The sequence below is a fragment of the Cottoperca gobio genome, chromosome 4 (assembly GCF_900634415.1).
Source record: "Cottoperca gobio chromosome 4, fCotGob3.1, whole genome shotgun sequence".
In the NCBI taxonomy this organism is placed as follows: Eukaryota; Metazoa; Chordata; class Actinopteri; order Perciformes; family Bovichtidae; genus Cottoperca; species Cottoperca gobio.
Window position 1 is genome coordinate 18,172,823 of NC_041358.1, and position 22,914 is coordinate 18,195,736.

Below are 22,914 nucleotides of genomic sequence, written 5' to 3' on the forward strand. Positions count from 1 at the left end.
GGGTTGTTCTTATTTTCTTCTATTAAGGAAGAGTAATAAGCTGCTCTGGCATTACGGAGAGCCTTCTTATACGTTTTAAGATGATCTAACCAGACTAAACGAGATTCTTCCAATTTAGTGGAACGCCATTTACTTTCAAGATTTCTCAACTTTTGTTTTAGTTTGCGGATTTGTAAATTAAGCCATGGAGCTTTCTTTTTCTGTTTTATGATCTTCTTCTTTAGAGGAGCGACAGAGTCGAGTGTTATTTGGTATTGAATTAAGTGCTGATGGAATCACTTCCTTAAATTTAATCACAGCACTTTCAGATAGACATCGAACGTAGGATATTTTGTCTATTGGCTTGTAGTCCAGTAACAGGACTTAAAAAGTTATTAAAAAATGGTCGGATTATGTGGACACACTGATAAACTTTCAATTGCAACACCATATCCCAGAACAAGGTCCAGAGTGTGGTTTAAACAGTGAGTTGGTTCATGTACATTTTGACTGAACCCAATTGAATCTAATATTGAGATAAATGCATTATTAAGGCTCACTATCAACATCCACATGAATATTAAAGTCACCTACAATAATTACTTTATCTGTTTTAAGGACTAAACTTCTCAACTTCTCAACTCTATCTCAACGTAAACTACATAATGCAAATTGCTTTCCTGATGTTGCACAGAGGATCTAAGCTTTGACAGCTTCAATGTCTCTGGTGAGTTAATGTTTAATCTGGGATATTGATCAACAACCCAATCAAACCCCTCACTATGGGGGCTGTATAAATGTTACTTTTCATCACTTTTAGCTGCTCTTGTTGCACTATCGTGTTTCAAACATTTCCCCTTTCTCAGCACAGAAGACTGATGGATGGGACCTGTGGGAAATGCATATATTTGCATTAGAAACATTTCTGGTCTATCAAATTAACCAGCACGATTCAGGTAATTGCAGTTAACTTACAACATGCTGAGAATTAGGGCGCAAGCCTCAACGCAGCCCTTCTTATAGCTTCATCAGCGGCTCGATGAATACACTCCCCAAGTCATTTTGACAAGGTAATTATTCAGAGCACCAGGAAAAAGCTTATGGCAAACCATTAGTTTATTTGACTTCAGCCCACTACATGTAAAAACATGGCTTTTCTGTGACCTGTTAATGTGGTACGGTTATTAGTCTGGCTATAGCCTAGCTCTGCATGAACCCACTCAGTTCTTTTCTACATGTAGATCTGCTCTCAGTGTGCTGTGTTCAAAGGCAGGGTCAATGTGTTTCTGGTTAGGAAGGGAAACTGGGAGACAAGAGAGCGGCCTATGTAAATGTTCTCTTGAGTCAACATGTTGGAGCACACTTTTCCTGATGATTTTGACATACAGAACTATAAACAGTGTAAAATAAATATCTGCAAACGATAAAGGAGCACTTTGGGGTTTATCAGTCCTGTGTGTGAGTGTGAAGAGCTGAGTGAGGAGAGTGGTTATTGAGTATGTTTATGCGTATGTTAATGTATATACGTGTGTCGTAATGGGAATTTAAAGGTGGAAGACTAAATATAAGCGTATGTTTGTATGCCATGCAACCATGCGTCTGCGAGGGGCGTGGTAGTGGGGGTGGGGAGGTAAGTGACGGTGGTTTCTTGGGCGTCTTTTTAGGACTTGTATGTATAAATATCCATGAAAAGCCACATTTAGAGAGCCAGCCAACCAGCTAACCAACCAGCCAACCAGTCACACACAGTGCCAGACATTCCACAACCCTCATTTCCCCCCACATTTCCTCTTTTTTCTCCCTTACAAGTAACAGCAACTTGCTTTGATTCCAAATCACCTTGTTATCTGCCTCGTTTTACAAGTAAATGGGAAATATAACAAGCTCTAGATGCAGGCTCTCCATTACGTATGCTCTTTGAAGTGCATGTTTTCTCAAAAAAAAAAAAAGAAACATCCTTCTCATTAAATCATTTAGCAGCAGAGTCAATAAATCTTCTTTTTACTTGAACAAATTAATTACCATACAGATCAACACATTTCAAATAATATTCTAGGGTCAAAAACATAAAACAAAGTTGTGCCACTCTATGTTGATAGAAGGGCATATAGACCGATGAACTCATGGAAGCATATGCAGTAAAGAGAAGTCATAACTCTTCCTCACTATGTGGACTATGTGGTTGCATAGTGCCTAAAAGATGCAATTTATGTAATTATTTTGCTTTAGAAATTAATTACCGGTCTCTCTTGGTAGCCAAGTACCCTTGTGTGTTGAATGAAAGCACCTATACACTCAAAATTATATATATACACATGTTTTTTCACGATCAGTGTTTATGCTTGATTTGGTTTGAGAGTCACTTTCTTGCTAATTAGTTTAATACAGCAAAACATATTTGTACTTAATTGCAAATTGGTTAAATTAAATATGTCATCTTGTCAGTTGTCATCAGCAGTTAAACCATTTAATTTTCCAAAAGGACCACAATGGAAACAAGCTCTTGGCCTTAATTGTTTTAAGTGTATTTGACAAATATTATACAAAGAAGCTGTGCATATTTATTTATGTTTATTTCATATATTTATTTGTAATATATATTGTCAATAATAAAAATCCAATCAATCAATCAAAAACAGTGGAGGGGATCTTTAAGCTACAGCAAATATACACTTTTATTTAAACTAGAAAGCCATGTGTTGCTATATTTCGACATGTGATATTTATCTATATTTTTTTTCAAGTAAAAACTATTACTGATTCAAATGTAACACGGTTTTAAGCACCACAAAGATGACATCACACCAAATGTAATTCTTATGGATTTACCAAGTAATACTGATTGACTTTTATTTTATTTTTGTCATACTTTGTAAAGGGAGTCTACATATATGTGAAACAGAATAGAAGAAATAGACCATACCATAGACAGAAATAGACCATACCATAGACGAACACAACAGAAGTAGAAAAATGTGTGTAGATTGTTCTTTGGGTCGCTAGTGTAAAACATACATTTCCATATTTTGAGTTAAAGCAGACCAAGCACACAAGTCAGTCAACCCTTCTGCTCTGCCATGCAAACTTCCACTATCTGACTGACATGCTATGGAGCGGTAAAGGTAGGATGTGCGCTCAAGAGAAACGATGGTTTTCACGGTCACAGACCACTGCACGGGACCCTATAAATGTCATTCCGCCTGGTAGGAGGAGTGGACAAAGGTGGGGAGCTAAAAGCAGGATCACCCCAGCGATAATGTGTTCCACAGCCGCTGCACTGTAACCACCTGCAGGTTTAAATCAAATCCCACCATCCCTTACCCCAACAGTGGTGTCGGAGACAGAGATTAAACTGCGAATGTCTGGCGCTCAAACCCAACATGCCCTCACACTCACAGGAGCGTTCCTGTAATTTGGGGATATATGGAAGTGGGGAGAGGTAGGGTTTGTGGTGGGGTTACTTCCAAGGCATGGTTTCTCAGGAGGAGTATAGTTCCAAACCACATCGGTGTCGCACAACCATCTTGTGGACAGCCTGATCCTGGTTAGTGTTGGACATAATTACAGCTAGCAGCAATCACACTGAGCAGGGAACCTCGGAAAGATAACCCGGCGTAGTTCTGGTATTGGAGGAATTGGGGTTTTCCTTTTGGAAACCTCGAGGGTGGATCATGTTTCTGTTTGTGGAGATGTCTCGTTAGTGAGCAACACAGTTGGGGGAAATCAAAATGTATATTTCTACATGATTTATGACCACTTTGAATCTGTTGGGCATGGTCAAGCAATTGGGGGTTTGCGTGCATCAGAATAGTGGAAGTAGTTGAGAATGTCCAGAGCATGGTAAAGTGGCTTTATCAAAGGAAATATGCTTTGAGATTAAAAGAGCTACTACACCTTTATGATGAATTGTCAAGGGTTTTAGTGGGCTGACATTGTGCAGTGACATAGTTGTTGATATTGGCTGGTAGTGCTAACAAAAAAAAAAAAGAAATCAGCCTGGCCAGTCGGCAAGTTTTCCAAGAATGCTTCACTCATCTGTACGTATATAAGCATCTGCTGTTATCAGCAAGTGTGCCTTTATGTTTATTTATCTACATCTCAGTCTGACGCTGAGCGTTAAACCGCAGCGATAATAATCAGAGGTGCTAATGGTTACTGATAGTACACAGTTCTTTTAGCACCCTGCTCCATACACACACACATGCAGGAACACATACACACCCCAAGTCTGGCAGGGCTAATCCAAACAGCAGGGCTTCTCACTAGGCTTCCTCAGGGTGATGCTGGTGTTGGTGGTCCACTGCCCTGAGGGCAGCAGCCTATCATTCTGCCTGCAGGGCCTGACCGGACCTCCAAGCCCCGGGGGCATGCTCCTCTCCTCCATACCCTGCCATTGCCCTCTCTGCTGCATTATTGATGAGCTCCTCTGCATACTACAGCCTCTGTAGTATGGATGGATTCTGCTGTCAGAGTCTGCAGCTGGAAGAAGTTGGAATGGAGTTTGGGAATTAAAGCAGTGGATGTATGCATGTATGTACGGAGTGTATGGATGCGTGTATAGATGGATGGATGGATGGATGGACAAAAAAAGCGAGTCTGAATAAGAATGCACCAGTGCTTTTTGGCTCCTGCTCTCTGCCCAGTAGGCTTGTTTAGTAAAACAGTGAGTGGTGTGAAATCAAACTGTGGGTCACGGATGGAAAATGCTGATATGCAGCCTGCCTCATTTTCTAGTGCCACTCATGAGGACTTGAAGACTTAAAGAAAACCTCAGCTCCATATCACCACCATATCCAGAGGGATAAAGGAAGGCTTCCGAAGGGATTTCAAAGGAAACAGAACTTTGTACTTAAGTCTGCATCCTGTGTGGGATGGAAAATGAAAGAAAAGCGTATTCTGGAGAGCACAGGTACTCTAAATTGGTCTGAGAAAGCGAACTTGTGAATGCACATACAGTGTGGAAAGATGACGAGTAATGGTCTTGTCTGAGAGAAAGTTAGCTCCCAGCCAAAAAAACTGCAACCCAGGGAGCCTTAAACTGGCAAGGATACCATAAACCCTCCATTTTAAAAGCCATAAATCAACAAGAGTAGACTGTACTTTTCAAATAAATACCGGACTCAGGAGAAGGGGGAGCAGGATGGAGGGATAAGGGGTCGGATTTTGGGCAGTTAAGCGCTGGCAGAGGATTGTGGCTGCGATGACATCATGGTATGGAGTTTAAAAATCACTCACACAATGATATTTGTTTGTTAGATCAATCATTTGACGTTCAGAAATACTTAATGCTCAAGCTAACTACAACTAGTTTCATGTTTTCATACTATTGTAACCTTTGAAAAACAAGTTAAAACTTGGAGTTTACACATTATTTTCCAAGTGATCTGTATTTTGAGTTGGTCCTTTTCAGGGGGCGGCTTTATAGTGTTTCCGGCTAATTAAAAAAAACAGTGGTATACAGTACCAATAATCATTTTAAATATGAAAACAACATAACACAATGATAGAAAATACATTTTAAAGTGGATTTTGCTGGTTTTCCCTGGCAAGAGTCAAACAAGCCTTTTTAGGAAATTGATTGTTTTATTGTCGAGTTCATGCAATACTGTGTTTGGGTTTGGGTTTTCTTTTTGCTACCAGCGGTGTGTTTCTTTTTGTTGCTGCTGCTTCAGGCTGCATAGATTTTGAAAATTCGATTAAAAACTACCATTCCTCTTATCAGGGGAGAGCGTATTGATACCTTAAAATATCAATATACTGATACCAATACTTGTTTTGTGTATCAATACTCACATTTTGGGCACATGAAAACTCTCTTTATGCACTCTTTGCCTCTATGATTTTTTATTTATTTTTAATGTAGGTGTGCCATGATTATCTTGTTACTTCAAAATAATTCGCACAAATAAGGAAACACCTGATATTTTACAAATCACTCAGTGGTCATGAAAATGTATTCAGAAGCCTATATTAATGATGCATTAAACTCATCAGAGTACATTAGTTGCTTTTAATAAAACAAAATATTAGTAACCACCATTCTGGCCCTGCATGGAATTCTATATTATCAGATTAGAACCAAAGTTTGGGGTAGGGCCCACCCCTACTTCTCACCCAGAATCCTATGAATCTTACTCTAGCCACAGGCGGACAACAGTCATGTACGTGATCATTTGACAACTCATTAAAGTATGAAAAGAGTCATAAAAAAAGAAAACTCCTAATTACTTTTCCTAATTTTACATTTTATAACCATTTATTTAACGCTATTTGGTTTCTTCACCCATCTTGATAAGAATTAATAATATACATAAGTATATGACTCTAAATGTTGTCTTTATGCTCTATTTAAACTCCTAACAGTCTGGATGAGGGAATGTGTAAACTGTCTTCACTCTAGAGACACTCCAACTCTCACAACAAGCCAGATTACCGAGGGGTTTCCATTTTGAAATGAGTGATAGTTTATCAGCGGGGGATCAGTAAAGATCAGAGGTAAATGGGCAGCGGGCAGGGGGTACGACTCCAAGCAAATAGAAGACACTTGCAATAACACTAGCTCAAATTCTAATCTGATATAGAGGGAGGAAAGAGGAGAAGAGTGGAAGGAAGAAGAGTGTGTAAAGAAGTTGGGTTAAGAACCATAAGAGAGAAACAAATATGAAAGAATACGAGAGAAAAACAGGAAAAGTAGCAGGGAGGAGGATTAAATACCAGGAGAAGAAAAAAATAAAAATAAGAAGACAGGAGAGAAACTCAATGTAATACATTCCTCTGTTGTTTTGCTTCTGACATTCTGTGAGATTATGGTCAAATGACGACAGCAGCCAAGTTCTCTATAACCTGATTTGTAGGGAAGAGAGACTATTTCTTCTGGGCAGCAGGCACACGTTTGAATACTACAGTTAGCTTCAGCCAAGCTCTGCTAATGCTGCCTGTCTTTCTGATTCCTGGTGCCGTTTGTGGGCAGAGAGCCTGGAGACTGGAGCTGTCAGGGCCTTGCCTGAGACGCCAGCCTCTCTCCCCTTCTCTCGCCCACCCGCAATTTCGCTGGCTCCCTCCATCCCCTCCCCATCCACCAACCCCAGCCGCTGCCTCAGCCTCCCCAGTCGGCAGGCCAGCACGGCTCCTCCAACCGCTGTTTTGACAAGTGCTTTAGACATAATGTTACAGGGAACCCCCCGGCCTGCCAAAAATGCTAACTAACCATAACACTAATTAGTCAGCGGGAGAATGGGGTTGGAAATGGTAGCTTAAACAGTGAGCGGTGCTTGTGGCGGCCATTGTGGGGAGACTTGGACCCCATCCTGATTGACTGAGGGAAAAGAGGCCGAGAAGAGAGAGAGAGAGAGAGAGAGAGAGAGAGGGGAGGGGAGGTAAATGGAGGGCCAGAGTGGAATTTCAGGGACTCCATTTCCCTGATTCAAAGACTTCAGGGTGAACAGCAGGGCTTTCAGGGGGTGGGTTAAGTTTTGTGCAGTCTGTCCCTGGTGTGTTCCCCTCCCACTTATCTCCTATACCATCAGTGTCAGCGAGGATACGTCTCCCATAACCGTTTAATGGTTTCATCGCCCGTGTCCCCAAGACATTTTATAAGGCAAATAAAGTCCTTTCTCTTGTTACTCAGAGGTTTCCTTTTTCCTGTGGGTGTTGACTCAGTGGGACCTTTTAGCCAAAAATGTTAGAGCTGCCAAAGAAGATGGATACAGTATTAACATCATTGAATTGTAAGCATATTGTTGATAAATGACCATTTATTCATGCCAGTTGGATGACTTTTAGTCCTGCAGATGGTTAAAGTATTTGTCAAATTAGGTAATATATACAGAGAATAAAGCAAATAGTTGTACTTATTGTTTTCCTAGACAATATGTGCAATAAGCAGTAAATGTGTCCAAGTAGAAAAATGAGCAATGTATTAGCTTATCTAAAACATGTGGGGAGAAGAGGAGTAAGGAGAGTGCCCTGCAGCCCTCACAAAACAGCAAACACATGCCGTCAGCAGAGTAATGACAGTCTGATTGGTCCCTGTCGGCGAAATGAGGAAGACAGTGGAGCGACTGACCCCGTCTCTAAGCGGTTAAATGATGTCTCCATGCTTTCAAAAAGCCATGTGGCTTACCAAGAAAAATGTCCCCTCCAAAGTCATCTTCGTGGGCAAACTGAGCTATTTGCTTAGATTGGCTTGGTGCAGTGAGTGAGGTAACAGAGACGGGAGACAATGCAGTCAATGAATTCATATTTGTCTCATAATGTGCCAAGAATAAATCAGAACTTGAAAAGACATTTTGCAAAAAAAATAAAATCTGAAAATATAAAAGATCAATGAATTCCAACAGTATATTTACAAAAAAAAGGACATTGCATCCAACAGTTCACAAACCTCAAAAGTAGTCCTACAAGAAAGAATACAGATGTGCGGTTTCTTATAACACTTTATTCATCAGAATTCAACTTTATAGAGAAAATGTGATCAAGCCAGGAATATGATGTGTTTAATGTTTAAAGCTGTGGGAGGTTTGTGCTTGTGGTTTGGTTAAATATGCAACCGCTACCGGAGTTTATTGTTAATGGCACCAGCTAGGTTTCCAAAATGAGCCACAGCGCCATCCTGTTACTCATCCAATGGACTCATCAGTGTCTCTTCCCGACTGTGAATTTCAATATCAGAACCTTAACATAAACTGTCGCAATCAAAAAGGCGCCCGAGTTATTTGTGAGTGGAGAGGGAACAGCTAATGTTGATTTTGGTTGGAAAATAAAAAAAGGACACTGGAAATGATGAGCAGTGTTGAACTGATTTACAATAAAGTGAGAATGGGTCATTAATAAAACATGAATACACAAATACACAACATATTAACACATACTATCGCACATCTAAAGCTCATGTTCAGCTTCTCATGTACGGTACACACACATTTACCCATTAAGTCAGTTACTCTGCAAATTATACTTGAGGAAATCTAGTATCGTTAGTAAAACAATGAGAATTTTCAAACTGCATAAAGAATTAGCTGACCAAATTGTCGTGCACTAATGTAAAACAGTCAATCATAAACATTTATCTTCGTCTTCAGTATAGCCAATACCTCAAATCCTCAGGATGGATTCAATAGGATTTAATTCAATGACAGCATTCTTCACTGTAGAAAACCAAAGATATGGTAGTTTGGAAATTATGGGATTTGAAAGATATATCATTTTCAAACCAGAGACACGCTTTCTAATACTAGCTACACAAGACAGAGTAGGAATATGTTTGGCAAGGCTGAATGAAACCCTGAACCACCTGTAACTAGGAATACACACTCACACAGCACCTAAACATGTGTAAGTGCAAATATATCTTATCTACAGGAAGTGATATCAAATGCATATGTGATGTCCCTGGAGTTAAAAGCTAGACAGTGTTTGAATGTATTACTACTCATTGTTATCTGAGTGTTTATCAAGCGTTTCAATGGAGTGGTAAAATATAGTCGTCGCTCTTTGGCTTAGTGACACTTAGTATATAATGTGTTGTAAAATGAAAGTATCATTATAATGATGCAGTGACTTCTAGTTATTTTGTTAACCCTAGCCTTGAGAAGGAAATAAGGTTTTACTAAAGCAATGCTGACATACAATATCACTAACAAGGGTGAAGACAAAGAAGATATAAGAAGTTTGGGACAAATATAATAAAAGCCATAAACCTCTTGAGTAGAAGGTAGGTGTAAGGTAGTTGGATTCACAGAGGCACACCAGAGATATTTTAAATAATCTTAAATGTTGCGTTGTTAAATTAACAAATTTGGATTGATTAATACGACCTTAAATGTGTACTAGGTCTGACGTGGAACCACCGCTTCCAGTAAATACAGCCTCTCAACTCTCACTTTCCTTCGCCCACATTTGGTCAAACCTCAGCCTTTTACATTTCCTACCAACAGTCAACCTTGTATTTTAAGTATTTATTATTGTAACCATGAGGACAAAGTTCCTAGCCTTAACAAAGTGCATATTCTAAACCAAACCATTATCTTTTCCTAAACCTAACTAAGTCGTTTTTGTGCCTAAGCAAACCTTAAACATACTGTTGTGACATCATTAAACAGATGCTGTAAAGCTGCAGACGGTGGTGGTGGTACCAGCAATCTTATTAGGCTCCTAACTGACACTGCTTCACATAGATGCAATCTAAAATAAAAAGAAGGTCTCAAATGCCAACGATGTCTCCTAGATACATAATGCTGGCTAGATTACATTTTCTAAGGAAACGTTATTTAATGTATCTGACAAGCTGCAAAATGTCGATTCTGAACACATCAGTAAAATGTTAACTGACAACGCCTTTCATTTCTTTTTCGACAAAATACCTTATCTTGCAATACAATATCCGCTCACAGTGACTACAGCATTATTAAACTTTTGTATGGTTATGTTTAGGCATTCACAGCATGCGATTAGGGAAGGGAATGATCGTGGTCTTTGTTTAATACAGAAAAAGTCCAGTGACCTGAGACACAACGCGTTTATTAACATTTAACCGAAACTCAGGTGCGGTAAATACATTTTAAGTGATTCTTTCACAAAGAACTGAACATTAGCCATGCAACAATTATATTATTCAACATAATTGGGAGACAATTTACTACTATATTACATAATTTCTAGAAACCAGAGTTGCAAATGCTGTAGGTCAAATTGTGAATCACTCTAATATCTCCTCTCAGGCATTTGACATGAACAAAAAGTATAGTCTCTCAGGAGGGTTGCTGCTCCATAGAAGTAACTAGAGTGGTACAAACTGCCAGATTGCACGACTACTGCAGAATCTCTGACATACCGTTTTCCACAGGTCAGCCCAGCACTTGTTTTAGGGTCATGTCTTCAGCCATGCTTTTTCAGGACATGACTGCAGGCAGCACTTCTTTTGAGCTGAGAAACAACCCACTGTGTTGTTTTCTCTGTAATTTGAACCACATGAGAATGAAACTAAAGGATCAAACTTGGCTAAGGGTCATCCCCACAGTGCCTTATTAGTAGAAAAGGGTCATTAGTACAACAAAGAAAAGATTTAGAGTCAGCAAAGAAACTCTAAAAAAGCCACTGAGAGTGGAGCAAAGTTACATCACTGGACAGTCTTAAAGAATTAGACTGGATTTCTTCTCAAGGAGTACAAGGTGCCACCAAAGCCATCGTCTGGTCTGAGCAAGGAGCAAAAGCATTTTCCAGCAAACTGAAAGTAAATTGGCACTAAATGTGTGTCCAACACATTATGGACACGCATGTATGTAATTGATTTTGATATCAATATGATGATTCACAATTATTAAAGAAATAACTTGTCTAAAAGGACATATTATATAGTCTGTGTGCTAATTATTATTAACCAAATATAGGCAAACCAATGAGGATCCAGTCCAAATGGCAACATTTTACTTCCTGTCTACATCTGCCAAAGCATCATGGGAACTGTAGTTCCAAAATTATGAGCGTGGAAATTTCTGAAATTAACTCAAGACAAGGATTAATAGGAGTGACAAAATTAATTATTTTTAACTGTGTGAATACAGTAGGGGAGGTTGGGGGGTGTACAGTGTCAGACTTGGAAAACCCCTGCCTTAGATCAACCAGATTTTACACACATGCACATTTGCATGCATATTATTAGAAACGCTTGCACATTGCGCACATACAGTACAAAATAGGCCAAACTACGATTTAATGATCCCTGTGGGGAAATGAAGTATACATATGTAAACATACAAGCGTGTTTAAACATAAATGCACACACACACAAACACAGTGTGACATAAACACAGTACTTATTTCTATTTGCCTGCTTTTAATCCAGTGGGCTAATAGACGCCTCTGTGTCTTTCTCTCAGCAAAGCCTCTGATTTATGAGGCTGCTGCATGCAGCCAAAACAACGCCTCTGACCTCTTTTCCCACAGTTCTCTCCTCCTCTGTCTTTCAGGAGACGCTGAGTCGACAATCTTTTTCATAGTTTGTGCAAGAATAGTAGACCTGTGTCAAACCTGTGTTTGCTAAAACACTTTGGAGGCTGTTTTGGCAAACATGAGGGGCAATATCTTATGTGTACCAAAACACAAATGGAGCCAGAAAGTTTAGATGAGTTCAAGATTTATAATGCATTTTTAACTGCTAAATTACGAGGCACAATCTTAATTGTCCTGCTGCAGTAAATTAAATCCATCTCAGAAAGGCAGTCTCACAAGATAACTGGGAATGTGTCTGAGAGGGAGACTGGAGCAAGTTCTGTGATGGATTCAGTCAAGGTTTGGCCTGAGAAACAAAAAAGACTCTTTGGAACAGATAGAGTCGGAGGGGAAAACAGGCAACGACTAACAGACAGGAACAGCTTCTAAATTAAATTAAAGTCATTTTAGTAGAAGGATTAAGATTCAGGGAAAGTGTGTTTACTGACAACAGGAATAAGGGACTAAATGCAGACACAGAGACCCAACTGGTTTAGTAAAAGGGAGTTCAAGCAGAAGTCAATTACACTGGGTGACAATGGGCAGGAAGATAACAGATCCTAAAATAAGTAGGCAGTTAAGACATTAGCAACAGGTAATCAGGCAAGATACTAGCAGGAAACAGTAAGTGGTTTGAAACTAAATAAACTATCTAAAATTGGGTTCAAATCTGGCCTCTATACAAACTGGGATTAAATGCATTATTTGACCAATTACAGAGGGAGAGAGGAGGGTGTGCTAAAATGTTCCACTGGACTAATGCTTCTTAGTAGTGGTCGGTACAGTTTTTTAATACAAATAAATCAGTGGTGATGTGAGTACTTAACAGTTATCCTCATTGGTTTTGATTTGGGAGGGAGGAGAGAAGATTTTCCACCAACAAAAAAGAAATGTATATATTTATTTTGTTATTATGATGAATCTGTTGGGTGTCTTTGGGGGAATTGGTCAGTCTTGGACAAGTGCAGCTTGACACCCTTTTTTTTTTCTAGAAGACCGCCTGTATTTTTGTCTAGTAGAACTCTTGACTGTTGAGATCTACCTCCATGTGTTTTCACTTATTGTAAGAGAAAACTCTCAAAACACCAACACAATATTAAATCTTGTTCTATGATGGACACACTTTGTAGTTCAGAAGGTGCTGTTTAGCCAAGGCTGACTAATCTGGCCTACAGTTTGGTTTGCAGGATAGCCTCGTGGGTTCACAGTGTTTGTTTGATATTGGCCGAACAGAGAAGTGGTAGAGGCCAACAATAGACCTCAGAGGGATTTTGCATTATGTAGATGGGTGTGAATGGTCATCAGGGGTCAGGCAGACTCCCTCACTCACTCCAAGTGATTCACAGTTTAAATGTCCACACCTCCCACTCACTCACTTTCTCCTGATCTCTTGCCATCTTTTCCCCAATGGAGGCAGATTATTTCCATCTCAGTCTCCAGTACCATTTACTCTCAAACTATCTATCCGTAAACACATGCACACACACTGTACGTGTCCACAGTTACACACAACCAAACATCACAGAATCACATCAAGACTCTCATTAGAAACACATGTCCTGGGTGGAACTTCCTTAGATCCCCAAATTAATACAGAAAAAAACAAAATATTATGTTCTCTATTATGAGCGTTAAAAAGCTAATGAAAAACAGCAAAAATGAAAAGCGTCTCAATTCTGTTTCCTCAATCTTGCCGACAGCTGGGAAGCAAAAATTAACCCGAAGTCACCTCAATTTCTCTCCTCAAAGAGTGGGGAGATTTAGCAGAATTACATGAAATTACATGTTGAATTAAAAGCCTATTTAACCTTAAAACAGAGGGAGACAAAATAGTATGGAGTGCTAGCAAAAGCTCTCTGTTGGCTTAACTACTCTTGCCATCCTGCACAATTTTACATTACTTTATTCTTTCAGTAAAATACAGCTTTTTTCCCCCCCTCTCAGCTTTTTAACTGTTCTTTTAATGGATGTCATTTGTCAAAAGGCAGAGAGATAAACATACTTTCAGCTATGGGATTTTAAAAGGAAAAGACATGTGGCCTTTTTTCCTTTCCTCCCAAACTTTTTGGATTAGGGTTGTTAACTCTTCTATTTTCACATAATGATTCTTAATTCCAGTTTCTCTGTACCAAATCTCCCAGTGAAGCTCTCGGGCTGCCGTCCAGAATGACTGTCTGTTGTATATCTAACTGTCCACGCTGCGCTCATGCAGTAGTCGCACGCACAAACACACTCACTCCATCATACCGTGCATGCTGACCCACCAACACTGACAGGAGAGGTACATTCACACACATACACAGTCATACTACACATGCTGACCCACCCACCGTACACACACACACACACATTATGTTGAAAGTGATGAACTGTGCTTGACTTCTGCAATCTGTTCCATTGGTGGCCCACACCTCATGTTACAATCAATTATGAGCCCATTGAATTACAAAGTGTGTTTACATTCACTCTAGTGTTGCCGTTATAACCAAAGTAAGGTGATACTTAGATTAATTGTCATGTCGAAATCTTAAACGAGTTAGATTGTATTAAAGATAACTGGATTAAGCGCAAGGTTCTTTTGAAATGCCTTTTTTCCCCTTTTGATTATTTAATTTGGTTACCATGTGGTGTTTTGATTCTGCATAATCACCGCTTACCTCATGACGTAAACCAGATGAAAGGCGATACGCTTTACGAAAAAGCGGAATGGCTCGAGGAGAAATAAGCGACAGAAACAGCTGTTACAACACAGCAACATAATAGAGCTCGAGTTAATTCACAAATTAATCTGAGAAACAAACACCAACAAAGTCGCTCAATTTACTGTATTATTAGCCTGCAGGTTTGCACACGTTTTCAAACTTACACTGGAAGTACCACACGACCCACGTAAACATGAGATATTGGGGAAGCACTGGTGTCAAGTCGCCAAGAACATTTACTGAAGTACAATTAAGAGTTAATTATATTTTTATTCAACTGTACACTTCTACTCCACTACATTTCAGAAGGAAATATTAAACTTTTAACTCATTTACGTTTAAGTGCTATGGTTACCAATTACTGGTCATCCTCTAAAACACAATTTGTTGTTATAGACTGTTGGGCCCAACCGTATAGTTCACAATACACTTACACTTATACTTCTATACAACTTATAGATAATACTTCTATACTTTTCCTTCAGTAAACATTGAGGACACATTAAATGTGCACTGTAGTATTGATGCTTTTAGTTAAGCAAAGGGTCGAACTTAGGTCACTAACCATTTAAATGTATTTACTAAACTTAACTTGATTAAAGGTATTCAATAGTTTGTAAGCATGTAAACATAGTGGCAATAAAAAAACTGTTACTTTTCTCTACAAAAAAGCATCAACATGTAAATGAAATTCCTGTGACCTGCAGTAAAACTCTGCAAATGCACGGGCTGCTCTGCTCCCCCGCCACAGGACTTCAGTATAAGCGAATGTAGCGAGTTGAAGAGGCCTCTCTACTCCTACATAGTCTGACTAAAACCGCCTGAGACAATCCTGTTAATGATCTGAAATTCTGGGTACAGGATGGTACATCCATCTTTCACTTTCCCACTTTTTCCTCTCTCTTCTGCCCTTGTTTTGCCCTTGTTTGTAGCAGACGTGTGTCTCTTCTAATCTCACTATTTTCTTCGCATTTTGGAAGCGGCAGCTCTTGGGTGACTGCCTGTGGCACTCTGAGTTGAACATGTCAACTTGAGCTATGCTGTGCATAATGTCAGCGTTAGACACAGAGAAATATTTGTTATGCTTGAAGGGAGATCGTAAGTAGCCTCTTACACGGCGTATCTGTCTTCAGCACGGTTTGCTTACACTCACAGTTATAACTCATCTCTGACCAAATAACAAAAAAAAAAAGAAGACAGTAAATAAGAGAAGGAGCTAACAGAATCTGAACAGTTTTCCCTCTATCAACAAAGAAAATATTACATTACTTTTGGTGTTGAGTGGGGTCAGAAGAGTGCTTCTAACCACACCCAACAGTGATGTTTGGAGAACAGTTGGGCATCACTGCAGCATAGTGAGAATTTAAACCATCGGAAGTAAGAAAATACTTTTCCGCTTAAGACACACTTTTACTCTCCGTCTTTTAATTTTTTTGTCCGATTCAGTGTTTAAACGTATTTCTATCAGGGTGGGGGTAAAGGGGAGGACCCAAACGCAGTACACAAGCGGAGAGTGATAATGAAAGACGAGCTTTAGTTAACAAAGCTGAAATTCAAAAAAGATATAAAGCAAAAACTGAAGGAGCAGGCTATGATAAACTGAGATACAAAGTTATAAAGAAAAAAGAAAAAAACAGTATGGGACGATGGCACAAGGGAACACCAGGATTCATAGACACAGCATGACCAACCACACCAGGTAGCATAGAAGACGAACCAACAAGGAAAAATGGGACAGACAGGTAAAAAACACACACAGACACTAATCACATGAACAGGACAGAGCTGGATGAGGAAGGCAAAGACACAAGGGAAGCAAGGGGATTGGACACAAGAGGATCAAATCAGCAGGGCAAACAAATCACAGAAGGCAAAACACAAAGACAGGAAGTAAAACTAGACATGACACAAGGGGAGTGTACTTTACAAAATAAAACAGGAAACAGGAAAAACAGACAATTTCTATTTTCTTTCTGCTTTTATTTCTACATGCACATATATATATATATATATATATATATATATATATATATATATATATAAATATGAAATATATATAATATATATATATATATATATATATATATATATATATATATATATAAAACAACTTAAGCTTAAGTTTATTTCATTTATATAGCACGTAAACTTAAGTTGTTTTATAGTGATATCATACAACCTTGACAATAAATAATTCAAAATATGTTCCCTTGTAACAATAAACAATTACTCTTTGATATTCCAGGAAGGGACTTGTCGTACATTAATAAAAACAAAGAAATTCTGATAAAGTTTCTACAATGAACTTAATGAATCATCATACCTGGTACCGGGATGTTCAGCAGATGGTGGGAAACTAAGCAGTGCTTCTTCAGGTACTATGGAAAGCTAGTTGATACTCTTGTATTATGCAGGGTTTTCCTCTATAGAGGTTCCACTTTTGTATTGTTAACATCTAAGCCAAGTTAAAAAATAGAACCATGTGTATCTAAGGTGGTAAAATCCCCAGTCAATAAAGTACTGAATTATTTTAGAGTTCCAGTCATGGATACACACAAATGGAAACTCCATATTGCCTCCCATGTATACATTATCTAATTACCATAATTAGAGACAGTGTCATGTTTCTTACAGTGAGCAGCTTTGCAATTTTCAGTCGGCACAAAATTCCAATATCTTTGTTGTCGAGGCTGTCAATTATTTTCAAAGAGCTGTTGGCTTCTTTCAAGCAAAAATGATAATCAGGAAATTCTAGAAGTTAGTATTACTGCAACATGTTTGCTGGTACCACATGTTCAGCAAATCTTCCAGTAAAAGTTTAATTTTTCATAACATATGGAGTTGACTAGAGAGTTACAGTATGTGTCCACTATATGGCTGTGGGGCATGTGGGGGTGTTTGAAACTATCTTTAAGTGGCAGACTTTTTATACTCTGAGTTCAGCTATACATTTGCTGTGTGGGTGGATTAGGATCACAACACCATCAAGTCAGACAGTGTCAAGAATGTGACTCACAGGACAGGAAAAGTTGAGAAACGTACATACATCTCACTTACTGTATGTATTGGAAAGTATTGGATGTTTTACCTTCCTGTTGTTAGAAGAACTACAGCGACTATTGCTGAAGACAGGTTTTTTTTTTAAAACCTCTGTGGTATTTTTCCGTGTATACTCATGGTCAGTAGTGAGAGCAAGGACAGTGGTAGAAAGTAGAAAATGGGATTTTGTTTTTTACTTGTGAAGTTCTAATTCCAGTAGTTTTTATCCTACCAGCTTTTTGTCGTAGCATGTGGATTCCACTTTGTCTTTAAAATCTTTTTTTAAATGTATTAATAAATTAACACAATCATCTGCAGAATACTTAAACTATTTAATAAGTTTCTGTTCCCATAAAATGTTGGTCATATTTTATCAGTTCATCTCACAAAAACTTCTGTATTTTTTACTTACACAAGCCTGAACTGCACTTCAAAACTATCCTTGTTTTGATAATTCAGGTAATCAGTTTATCGGTGGAATCAGACCACACACGCACATGCACATGCACACGCACACGCACACACACACACAAACCTCCTACTTTGCCTGCGCAGTCACCCTGTGACTCTGTCATCTCAGTAAATCCAGTCTGTCCAATCGATTAGCCACCCCTCTCTAAGCGCCTCCCTAATGTTGGAGCTCTGAGAGGCCACTGTGCTCCCACCTGTTCTGTGCAGATATGCAGCCATGACAATTGTTACAGCGAATGCAACATGTGATAATGTGCAAACGTTTTAATGAATTCATCCTAATGGCATTCTTTTGCTCTCCCATTGGTGAGTTTTTGTAGCTCTAATGGGGAACAGTTCATGTAGAAGACTGAGGCCGGTTGTCCGTCTGTTAAGCCCAGCAACTCTGAAACAAACTGATAAGAGCGTGGTATCCACTGAGCTACCACAACAGCTTACTAAGTGAGGCCTGTGTCTCTTCCTCAGCTTTACTCCCAATTGTGAGGAGCATCTCTTTTGTTTTTTGCACGATTTTAGTGGCTGGATATTGCTGTGATCATGCCTTTGTTAGAAAGTTGTCACACTGTAGAGATGACTTTATCCTTGAAGTATGCTTTCTTTTGAACACAAACACAAATGGCAGTACTATTGAAAGAAAATAGAGCATTTCAATACATAGCAATACTGCGAAGATAAAGAAAATCATTTGTAATATATAATTATTCAGTCTTGCTTGCTTGACAATGGCATCTAAGTAAGCTAAGTTATTCAATAAATGTTAGCTAACTGCATGTACAAAGGGCTACATAATTAAGTAATGGAAACACATTTTTTGTGTAAAACCTGTTAGTTCAGGACCCTGCCAAAACGTCAACTAACATAACAGATGAGAAACATCTTTGTTAACAGAGAGAGAGAAACCCATTAGCTTTGTATCAAACCCTGACATCTTGGCCACTTCAGATTGTCTGGGCATAAAGCTAATATGCATTACACGAGAGTCTGTCAGGGATCCATGAAGTGAATTAGTCCTAACAGGTCGGCTTGGCAGCTGCGAAGGCCTGGCAAGATGGCTGAGAGCTGTGCGTCTGATGCATTTGTAGACAGAGACCAACAGTTCTTTTTAATCAATACATTAAAATTTGAGTTTGCCATATGTTTATAATTGTATTGGCCGCATTGTTTGTGTTATGAAATATACAATAATGCTCGAATGAAGTAAAGAAGACAAACTTTTATCACTTTAGTTAAATGTTTGTAGGATTTATGAGCTGCAATCAAATATTTCATGCTTAATCTGACAACAGAAACAGAAAACGATGTTAATGAGAAAAACTCAATCATAAATTTGGCTGCATAACACAGTATAAGTGATAACAGCTAAAAGATAGAATAACTGATGGTAGCGTACCGTCTCCAGCAGCCGAGACAGAGCTGGAATCGGATGCAGGTGCCACGTGGACATTATATGTAAGGGACAGAGACATGGCCACGCTTCCAAAAAACGAAGAACAGTATGCATAGTATATGCAGTGTAACACACACATAGTATCCCATTAGCAATACACTGCTCTCTTAAAACTGTGGAGTCCAGATGTTTTCACTCCAGTAATGCTTGGAAACAGCCATGGTCGAAAAGTCCAAAAACATCTGACAAATGACCCAGAGGAGTCACAGAAATATATTTAAATGGAAATCAGTAACACCGAACTCGTGGAACCAGCAGGCTTATGATTGGCGACGTGGACGGATCGAACCCCCACCACTGTTGGAGAGAGGGAGGCAAAAATACTCTTTTACTCTGTTACTTCGTTTAGAGACATTGTATGATCTGAAAAATGCTGGGATTTTTTATATTGCACAAATATAATAGGTACTGTATATATAGATATATATATATATATATTATATATATATATGTAATTTAAAAACAATGAATATGATATCCATGATAATGCCATCAAATCGTTTGCAATTAATCATTTACGTTTTATAAACTTGCCTTTCTTTTAAAAAATATATTTATAACTTTTCTGTTTGATTACATTACATGTTAGGCATTCAGATGATATTCTCACATAGTTAAGCTTCAAATAAGAAAGCAGATTATATGTCCAAAATATTTTGGATATATAATCCAATAGTACAGAGATTGTATTTCATAACTTTTATGCATTCCTTTCTTGAAAAGCGCCGCCAGAATATTTACATAAATCATATGGAAAATAAAAATCATTCGAGAGGCCCGATAAAGCGTGCAGCACAGTTTTTTTGGAAACAATAAATTTTGACTTAAAAAGCTTGCAGATCGGTGTTCTTTGGAAGGTAAGGTAGGTAAAATTATCTACTGTATTTTCAAAAGAAAAGGGTGCAGTACAGACCCAGTGCTCTGTTTTGAAATGCCAAGAGGATTAATGGCACTGATAAGTGGGGTTGGTGTATTAAGCTAAATCCTTTGAGTGTTGCCATTTCTATTTCAGCTATAATTTGTAGAACATGGATTTAAAGTATTACAAAGACAAAAAGAGAAAAGGCAGAAGAGAAAGACAGAGAGAGAGAGGAGGGACTGTGGCTTACAGTATAAAGAAAACAGTGCAAAGGTTCAGATAGATGTCTCTCTGGGCTCATTGTGCTTCAATGCCGGTGAACTACAGTGAAACAGACGGAGAACAAACGTGAACACAGGCAGACTTTCACAGACGCACACTGTGACTTTTTCTGCATGACTGGAGGTACATATCGCAAGCTGCAGCGGGGGCAGAGGGCAGATGGTGCCTTTGAGGTGGGAGGATGAAATGTAGAAAGGTAGACGAGGTGTGTGAGTGTGTGTGTGGTGTGTGTGTGTGTGTGTGTGTGTGTGTGTGTGTGCGTGTGTGTGAGTGTGTGTGGTGTGTGTGATGGTGTTGGTGTTGGGAGTGTTCAAGGCTCTGGCTGAGGTGTTCGGAGCACAGCAGAATTTGAAGGTGAAATACAACGAAACTCCTGCTACTTTGACCATTTAATTTGCAGCTGTGCATTGTTCTCTGAGCTACATCATCTTCTTTACTAAAAGTGTGGGAACTGGTATTAGATTCAGAGAGAGATCCTGTCACAGGAGCCATGGGTTTCTTTATTTATTCGGTGTTGATCGTGTAAAATAAACATCTTCCTGCTCTAACTCTTTGCTGTCCTTTTGGGCATATTTTTACACTTTTGAGGAGGTTCACAAGCTTTTCCACAAACATTTTTATAATGTTGCCACAACATACTATATGAGGTCCCTTCATACTTCTTAGGACTGAGATGATTGACTCAAATTAGGATTCAAATGTTTTTAAACCTGAAGTTAACTCTGACAGACTCAATCAGAAAAGGGGACTTTAAAACAGGATGTTGGATAAATGGGATGATGTCTCCATCTAGTGTTCATCGCTCTCTTTTTCTTTAGCATCACAGATTTATGAATGTCCACAGTTGATGTTCTAAAACAGAGAGCCGTTTATTGCTTGTTAACATTAACAAAATCCTGCAGGTGCATACATTTCATTTCAATCTTGGGGGAAACAACTTCTTAAAGTCCACATACTATATATTCTATATCTTTCTTTTTTTTAGAATTAGGAATAAGGTTGATTTTAGGCAATTTATGTTAAAGTCTGTGGTTACTAGAAACAGGAAGTAGTTCACCATCTTCCTGTCAGCAGATAGTATCGTGGAACAGTGCTGTGGAGTCCACATTTTTGTCTCCTTCTGTTATTGTCATACACACTGGAAGCCAGCAAGTGTTCAGTACATAAGATGGAAATATTCAAGTACCTCAAAGCAGTAACATAGGTGTGTGTTTCTACTTTGTGCCAATACAGTTATACAATTTGATGATCCATTAAGAGATACTCTTGGGTTTCTAATTAGCCGAGGCAAGTGTTTGTAAGTCATCTGCAATTATAAAAGTTAGACATTAATAAAAACTTCCTACATAATCCAATTTATCGGCTGTTATAAATGTTAATACATTGTAATAATTCTAGTGTCACGGTGTGATACAAGTGAGAGGACCCAATTGCAGGACACAAGACAAGAGTTTAACAAGAGAGCTTTATTATACCAAAAGTTAGTAAAAATACAAAGTAACAAATAAAACTGAAAACACAAACCAACCAGGGGTAGACACGGGGTAAACACGGGGTAGACACGGCAGGTAACAATGTAACATGAATGATGATCCGACAAGGCGCATTGGGACGGACAGGGATATATACACATACACTAAACGAGGGAACAAGACACAGCTGGGGGAGAAAGGCAAAGACACAAGGGCAGGGTGAATGGATACAGGAGGATCAAATTAACAATCACAGAGGAAGGGAAAAATACACAGACAGGAAGTACAACTAGACATGAACTTTACAAAACAAAACAGGAAACACAAAGCCAGAACCATAACATCTAGTCCACTTATAGAAACCAATTGACAACAAAGTGTCCCGCTAGAGGAGAAAGCTATTTTAGAAAGCTTAAAATCTCGTCTATTTAGATTTTGAAATCAAAATCACAACAGCAGGTACAATCGGCTCCTTAAACTAGCAAGCACACTCAAAATCAAAATCATAACTTTGAGCCCACTCACCTATTAAGCCTCATAATAGTCCTGTAATCAGTAATAATCCAAAAAAAAACACTCCTGTGTCATTGCCAAAGGTCCAAATGGTCGTTTCCGGTAAAAAGATATCCACCGTGAACATCGTCACGTAGATAAAAGCCCATGAACAGCTGTTGC